Source organism: Pseudochaenichthys georgianus, chromosome 18, assembly GCF_902827115.2.
Source record: "Pseudochaenichthys georgianus chromosome 18, fPseGeo1.2, whole genome shotgun sequence".
NCBI classification, from domain to species: domain Eukaryota; kingdom Metazoa; phylum Chordata; class Actinopteri; order Perciformes; family Channichthyidae; genus Pseudochaenichthys; species Pseudochaenichthys georgianus.
In genome coordinates, this window is record NC_047520.1 from 24,120,981 (window position 1) to 24,128,285 (window position 7,305).

The 7,305-nt window shown below is 36.4% G+C and overlaps 2 long non-coding RNA genes across 2 annotated transcripts; one reads left to right on the forward strand and one right to left on the reverse strand.

Moving 5' to 3' along the window:
- Window positions 1-3,539: 3,539 nt before the first annotated feature.
- LOC139435740 (uncharacterized) lies at window positions 3,540-4,690 on the forward strand. The gene is made up of 3 exons (XR_011644951.1): window positions 3,540-3,682; window positions 4,068-4,287; window positions 4,423-4,690. It is a non-coding gene; the product is annotated as an uncharacterized lncRNA (long non-coding RNA).
- Window positions 4,691-5,679: 989 nt separating this feature from the next.
- On the reverse strand, window positions 5,680-7,265 carry LOC117463892 (uncharacterized). Its single transcript, XR_004553980.2, has 2 exons — window positions 6,523-7,265; window positions 5,680-6,277 (listed from the first exon to the last, which is right to left on the reverse strand). It is a non-coding gene; the product is annotated as an uncharacterized lncRNA (long non-coding RNA).
- Between the last annotated feature and the right edge of the window lie 40 nt (window positions 7,266-7,305).

A 7,305-nucleotide genomic window follows, 5' to 3' on the forward strand; every position in this document is an offset into this window, starting at 1 on the left:
AATTGTCCGTTCTTTTTGCAGACTGTTCCATGTTAGTGGAGCTGCACATCGAAAAGCTTTCTTCCCTAAGACAGTCCTAGCACTTGGGACATTTAATAAAACCACAGCATGCAATAAGTACTTTCAATTCGCTCCTCTAGATTAAAGAAACAAAAACAACAAGAGATGACAAGTGAAATTAATAATTTATGCCTTAAAGCTGAGTTATCATTGGATGAGCAAATTAAACTGAACAATTTACAAACTCAATTAGACAATATGTATTTGGAAAAAGCTAAGGGAACTTTTATTCGTTCGAGAGCCCGATGGATTGAGCAAGGAGAGAAAAACACTTCTTATTTCTTCAATCTTGAAAAGCAAAGACAAGTGATAAAGAAAATCCAAAAACTGAGTGTTAATGATGTCACTATTGAAAATCAAGACCAGATAAACGAAGAAATTAGACTTTTGTATAGCAATTTATATAACTCAAAGTTTTCTAAAGAATTGTGCTAACTTTTTTAGTAAAATTACAGAATTCAAAAAGACAATAGATGATCCTTTTAAACAGTATATGGACGATCGACTAAAAATTGAAGAATTAGATAGTGCATTACTGCAAATGTCTGGTGGCAAATCACCAGGGCTGGATGGTATAACCATAGAGTTCTACAAATATTTTTGGTCAGATGTGCGAAAAATGCTTTATAAGGCTTTCACAGATTGCATTTCAGCAGGAAACCTTTCGCCAACCATGAAACATGGCCTTATTACCTTAATTCCAAAACCAAATCAAAATAATCTTTTGTTGGATAATTGGAGACCTATTACCCTACTATGTAATGATTACAAACTGTTAGCACATGTTTATGCTAACAGGTTAAACTCAGGTCTGAATCAACTAGTAGATGAATGTCAATCAGCCTTTATTAAGGGCAGAAGTATTCATAACCATACCAGACTGATATTGGATATGCTCGATTACCAGGAGTTTATTGATACTGAAGGTCTCGTATTATTTCTGGATTTTTATAAGGCTTTTGATACTGTTGAACATTCCTTTTTAATGGAAACTCTAACATTTCTGGGTTTTGGTGAACATTTCTGCAACATAATTAGGATGCTCTATTCGGACATCTATAGTTCTGTATCTTTGAACCCTGGAATGAGCCCTAGGTTTAAGGTTTTACGTGGTATTAGACAGGGTTGCCCTATTTCCCCAAAATTATTTATTCTGACCACCCAAGTTTTAACAACGCTTATTATAAAGAATCACAAAATATTAGGCATTACCCTCTTTGACAACACATTTAAAATTAGTCAATTCGCGGATGACACATCCATTTTCCTAAAGAATAAATTCATGGTAAAGGAAACTCTTAACACAATTTCAATTTTTTCAAAAGCATCAGGGTTATCTCTTAATCTTTCAAAATGTGAATTACTCCCTATCCATTCATGTGATGATTCCGTTATTGACTATTAGAGTGGTACCTGAAGTGAAATATTTAGGAATAACATTGTCTAAAAATTATATCAGGAGAGAAGATCTTAATATTTGTAACCGTATCACAGATATGAAGAAATCTCTCAGTCGTTGATTAACTAGAGATCTTACTATTTTTGGCAGAGTTCTTCTTACTAAAGCAGACGGTATATCTAAACTTATTTATCCATGCCACTCATGTTTTGTCTCTTCGGCCAATATTAAAAAAACCAACTCAATTATTTTCCAATTCTTGTGGAGAAATAAAACTCACTACATTAAAAAGTCACAGCTTGTTAAAGAATATGATAAAGGCGGAATTAAAGCTTTAGACTTTGAATCGATGATTGGAACAATTCAAATAAAATGGTTGAAAGCTTTTTTGTCCCAGCCAGAATCCATGTGGTTCCATATTCCAAAGGCCGTATTTAAACGTTTAGGAGGGTTTGATTTTCTTGTAAAATGTGATTTTGAGGTTAATAAGATTCCGACCAAATTGTCAAATTTTTATAAGCAGACACTTCATTATTGGAAAATGATATTTACCCACAATTTTTCTCTTCATGGATCTACTTTATGGAACAATAGAGTGATTATTATAAACAGAAAATCCTTGTTTAGGAGTGATTGGTATGAGAGGGGTATTTTGTTTGTTAGTGATTTACTAGATTGCAATGGTAAACTGCTAGATGTTTTGGCTTTTTCAACAAAATACAATATAACGTGTACTGCTAAAGATTATAACAAAATCTGTAAAGCAATTCCTCTACCACTTATTGAAATGATTCATAATACTTTACTGTACTCAAATGTTGTATCAGTTTTACCTAGTTTGGAATTTATTGGCGATACTCTTAAGAATAACAAATCTATTAATTCTTCTTTGAAATCCCACTTTTTTCACAATTTGAACAGAGGCTTATTTCCACAAGGGACCGATTTAGACACTTTATCTGTAATGGAAAAAGCTCTATCTTATTTTATAAAATTGCCTATTTCTCCTAAAGCAAAAGAAACTCATTTTAAAATTGTTCATAAAATCTACCCGGTTTCTACTTTTTTTTAATTCAAGATTTAAATTTGAAGTGGAACCATGTTCCTTTTGTAATTTATCTGATGAATCGTTGGAACATTTATTTTTCTCATGCCCTTTTTCTAAATAGTTTTGGTCGAATGTGAGAGATTGGTTGTTACTTAAATTAACAAACATTCCGGCCTTCAAAATATATCACATTTTATATTATATTGATAATTTGGATTCTCCCATATCTGATTTGGTAAATATAATTATTATTTTGGGTAAATATCATTTACATTGTAGTAAATGGAGAGGAGGCAAGCCCTCCTTTCACTGTTTCATAAATGAGTTCAAGTCCTTTTTTCTGTCCCTTAGGAAAATACAATCTTGTAACATGTCTATAAAGATTTGCAATGACATTTCCAAATGGTTATTATTTTAAGTAAGCTTAATGCCTCTCAAATGTTTTTGTGCCTTTATGCTTTTTTCTCTCCCCCTGGCTCTTATTGGTTGTATTTTTTTTTTGTCTTATTGTGAATGAATGTCTTGCACTTATGTTGATAAGTTGATGATATCCTCACCGAGCTTTTGTATGTTTTAAAAATGTTCAATAAAACATTTATAAAAAAATAAAAAAAAATAAAAAAAAGATATATATAAACACTCATGGGAGATTTTTCAGCGTAGCTGACCGGCCGCCATCTTGCTACAGTTAACAATTACTCTGATTCGCGTTATGGTAGCTGTTGTAAGGTGAGTGATCTGCACAAAAATACTCTTAACTCACTGAAATCTTGACTGATTTACAAACGGTTTGGTTTATTATAAACATGATTAGCATGGCTATGATACAGGATGCTTGGACATGTTGAAATTGCAGCTTTTCTTTGTGTATGTGGTTGTATTTATTAGCTAGCTAATAACAAGAGGCTGTCAGTGAGACCTAGTATTACAAAGTTGACCCAGCAACTTTACACCAGTGGGAGAGGCAGAACTGCTCTTTCTTTTCAACACAACTTAAGTTACACATGATTTATTCCAAGTGGTTTGGCTTGTTAAAAACATCTTACATTATGATACAGGAATTTGCTGGCTTTGTGTTTACAGAAGTACCTGACTATGCCGGACTTTTGTGCAGCCTACGGATGCTCTAATCACCGCAGTCTGGAAACAAGAACCCGTGGGATCACCTTTCACGTGTAAGATATGACAATATTATGACTAAAATTAGGATAATCGTTAATTACTTAGTGGATGTATGTACATTACAAGTCCTGCTACACAGGATCAGTGGGGCTATGTGAGATAATAGTATTGCAAGATTGTTGTTGACCCAGCCTCTTTAGAATATGTTGTTACCATTTCTTTACACAATTATTTAATGTTTCTATTGGACACCTTTTTTATTACTCTTAGTGTGGTTGTCTTATTCTTAAAGTAGGCTATACATACATACATGCATACATACCAAAAATATGATAATTTCGGTGTGTATTTTTGTCCTACCCTTAATGTTAAAGGAAAGAAGGGAGGAACATGTTGACAATAATTTATATATCTGGCTACCTTTCTCATGTTTTTAAGGTTTCCCAAAACCAAATAGAGGAGGAGGCAGTGGGAACTCGCCCTAAGAAGGGACGGTTTTGTTTCCTGTGACAGGACACCGCTCTGCAGTGAGCACTTCAGGAGTGAGGAATTTGACCGGACAGGGCAGACTGTCCGGCTTAAAGATGGTGTTGTGCCAACAATACTTCCCAGCTCATCTTCAAAGGATATGTGTATCATTGGCCAACAACAATTCAAGGTGTATAAGATTGATATATAAATATGTGATTAAATGTCACACTTTGTTTTTCTTTCTGCAAGTTTAGGAATAAATAATGTGTTGTGTATTACAGCACATTTTAAACACTCAACATGTCTTTAATGTTTATTTTAGCCGGAAGCAACAAGAAGCACAACCACTTCAAGAAGAGCGGAAGATGAACCTCAGCCTAATGTTGTGAGTATTCTGAATGTGGCCAAGACCAGAGAGATGGTCATTGATTTCAGGAGGGTGAGGACGTCTCCTCTACCCCTGTGCATTCTGGGAGAGGATGTGGCTGTTGTGGAGGACTACAAATACCTGGGAGTGCACTTAGACAATGGGCTGAACTGGAGGATCAACACTGACGCTATGCACAAGAAGGGATATTAGAAGGATATTAATTTCCATATTACTATTTATATATTCGTATATTTTGATATTTATATATTAATGGCGAATCGCTACCACTAAGCATATATCGCCACCTACTATGTATTTATTAAATCTTCATGTTCCATGAGACGCAGCACTATGTTCCCCACATGTTTATGTTTGCTCAGTCTAATAAACCCATAACATGGTTGTGAAAGAATACCAAAGCTGAGGCTGGACGATGATTGATTGTTGGTGTGCCATGCGTCACCATGTGTCTTATTGGTTTTGTGTTATACTGTATTTTATTGTGTGCAGCTGGTCCTTATCTCTAAGACACATTTAAAACAAATAACCTTTAAGTCCCACCTCTCCCCACCTGCTCCTGCTTCCTACATCCCCTCCACACCAAGTTGTTCTTCTTAATAATACATTTATTTTGGGGGGCCGCCTTTCATAACACCCAAGAACACATAGGATAGTTTATGTTTAAATTGTTCCCTATATTGCATAGGGGCAATATAGGGAACAATTTAAACAGTGGATTTTGTGATATATCAGCCGGGGTGAGACAAGACAAACCACAAATGGACTACAGAAGGACACATGGTACAGTTTATATTATTCTTGGTCTTTTTTCAATAACATATTTCAAAGGTTCTGGATTTGTTTACAAATCTAGAAACTAAATACAAAACTAGGATGATATGAAGATCTCATGTCAAAAATAATTGTGATAAATTAGACAGAACTGGCCTGTCTGTGAGCACATTTTATGTTGGTTTGGTTCTTCTGATAAAGGTGTGAATATCTAAATAATAGGGGTGCACCGAATGGGAAATTCTTGGCCGAAACCGATACCGAAAATAGGAAACAGTTGGCCGAAAACCGAATGCCGAAAATGATTAATAGAAATATATATATATAATGTATACATTTTTTACCAATGTTGTTCAGCTACCTGATTATGGAAATAGACATGATTATGGCAAAACATAACTTAAATAATAATCACTATTATGGGTCCATAAAACATTTATTCAGCACTTTTGAACATTTGTACATTTATTTTCTCTGTAGGATAATAACTACAACAAAGTGCATTCAGAACAAAGCCAAGGGGCTTTAAAACAGCATAAACATCTAGGCCAGTAGGCCTACAACAAAATAGTGTCAACAACAACAACAACAACAACAACAACAACAACAACAAATGCACCTATAAGTGCATGCATACACATGTGCAAATTGGATAAATCCACATGAATGTAACTATAGTATTTACAAATGAAAGCTTATGATAAGCCTATGATAAGCCAGCCTTGTCTACTTATTAAGGAAACGTGGGAGGTTATTTTTAATGAACAGTAGCTTCTCTGCTTTATCAGCCATGAGTCTGTTCCTCTTCTCATGAAGCACATGAGAGGCAGCGCTGAACAGTCTCTCGCTGTCAGTGCTTGTGCATGGAGCACTCAAATACTTGCGTGCCACCTTGGCCAGGTCAGGAAAGCGGTCTTGTTTGTTTCTCCAGTATCCAAGAGGGTTCTCGCTTCTGGGGATGGGTACTTCTGAGAGATAATCATCTAACTGTTGAGCGGTTGAGCTTGTCACCAGCCTGGCATTTGAGAGGTTTGAGAGAATAAGATTGTATTTAAAATAGGGACAGTGCATAATGAACATTTAGTCAAATGTATATTTACGCATGCCAGATCACTTGGCAGACAAATAAAATCATCTGACATGTCAAAAGAAATTACAACATTAAGAGCATATTACATAGCAGCACATACAGTACTAATAAATATCACATTCAGTAGCACATAGTACAGTAAGTAACCAAGTCAGAACAGAGTAGCCTACCTATTTGGGGTAGTATTCTCTTCCATGATCTCGTTGAACATATCAGACAACGAGGGTGGTTGCCCCCTCTCCTCCTCCTCCTCTGCTGTAGACAGACGAGCCCTTTTTTCTGTGGTCTGCGTCACGTCTCCTGTGCTGTGCGCAGCAGCCTCCCGAAGTGCTGAAAGTCTTTGACGTTACACCCCCTCGAGAAATGTCAGCTGAACACGTTTTGCAAATCGCAATCCGCGACTCTTTATCTGATATTGTGACGTATCTCCAAGCGGCAGACATGTTGACTGTGAGCCAGCCGTGAGCATGGTCCCTGCCTCGCCGCGTCTTTATTACGTCATCACAACAACACGTTAGGTTGCCTGTTCTGACATTCGGTGATATTTTTTCGGTGCTAAGCCCTTTCGGCTTTTGGCCGAAAGGGCCTTTTTAACCATTTTCGGCCGATAATTTTCGGTGGCCGAATTTTCGGTGCATCCCTACTAAATAATATACCAACATATGCTATTGTCATTAGTTGTGTCCCTGTTCTTAAAGCTAAGGCATTGCTAAATTAACAACTCTTGGCTTACAGAGTGGTAACATGAGACCGATTTTTATATATAAAATATAAATGTAGAGACCGGCGGCAACGTCGGTCTCCATTGGCCAGCAGCGCCGGTGAGTCATCTAGCGCGGGTGAGTCATCTAGTGTTTATATATATCTATGTCTGGTACCCCCATGGATGTATGACAAGTGTCACTACCCGATCCGTCCCCCTGCCCGATCGGTACTGCGCATGTGCGAGATGG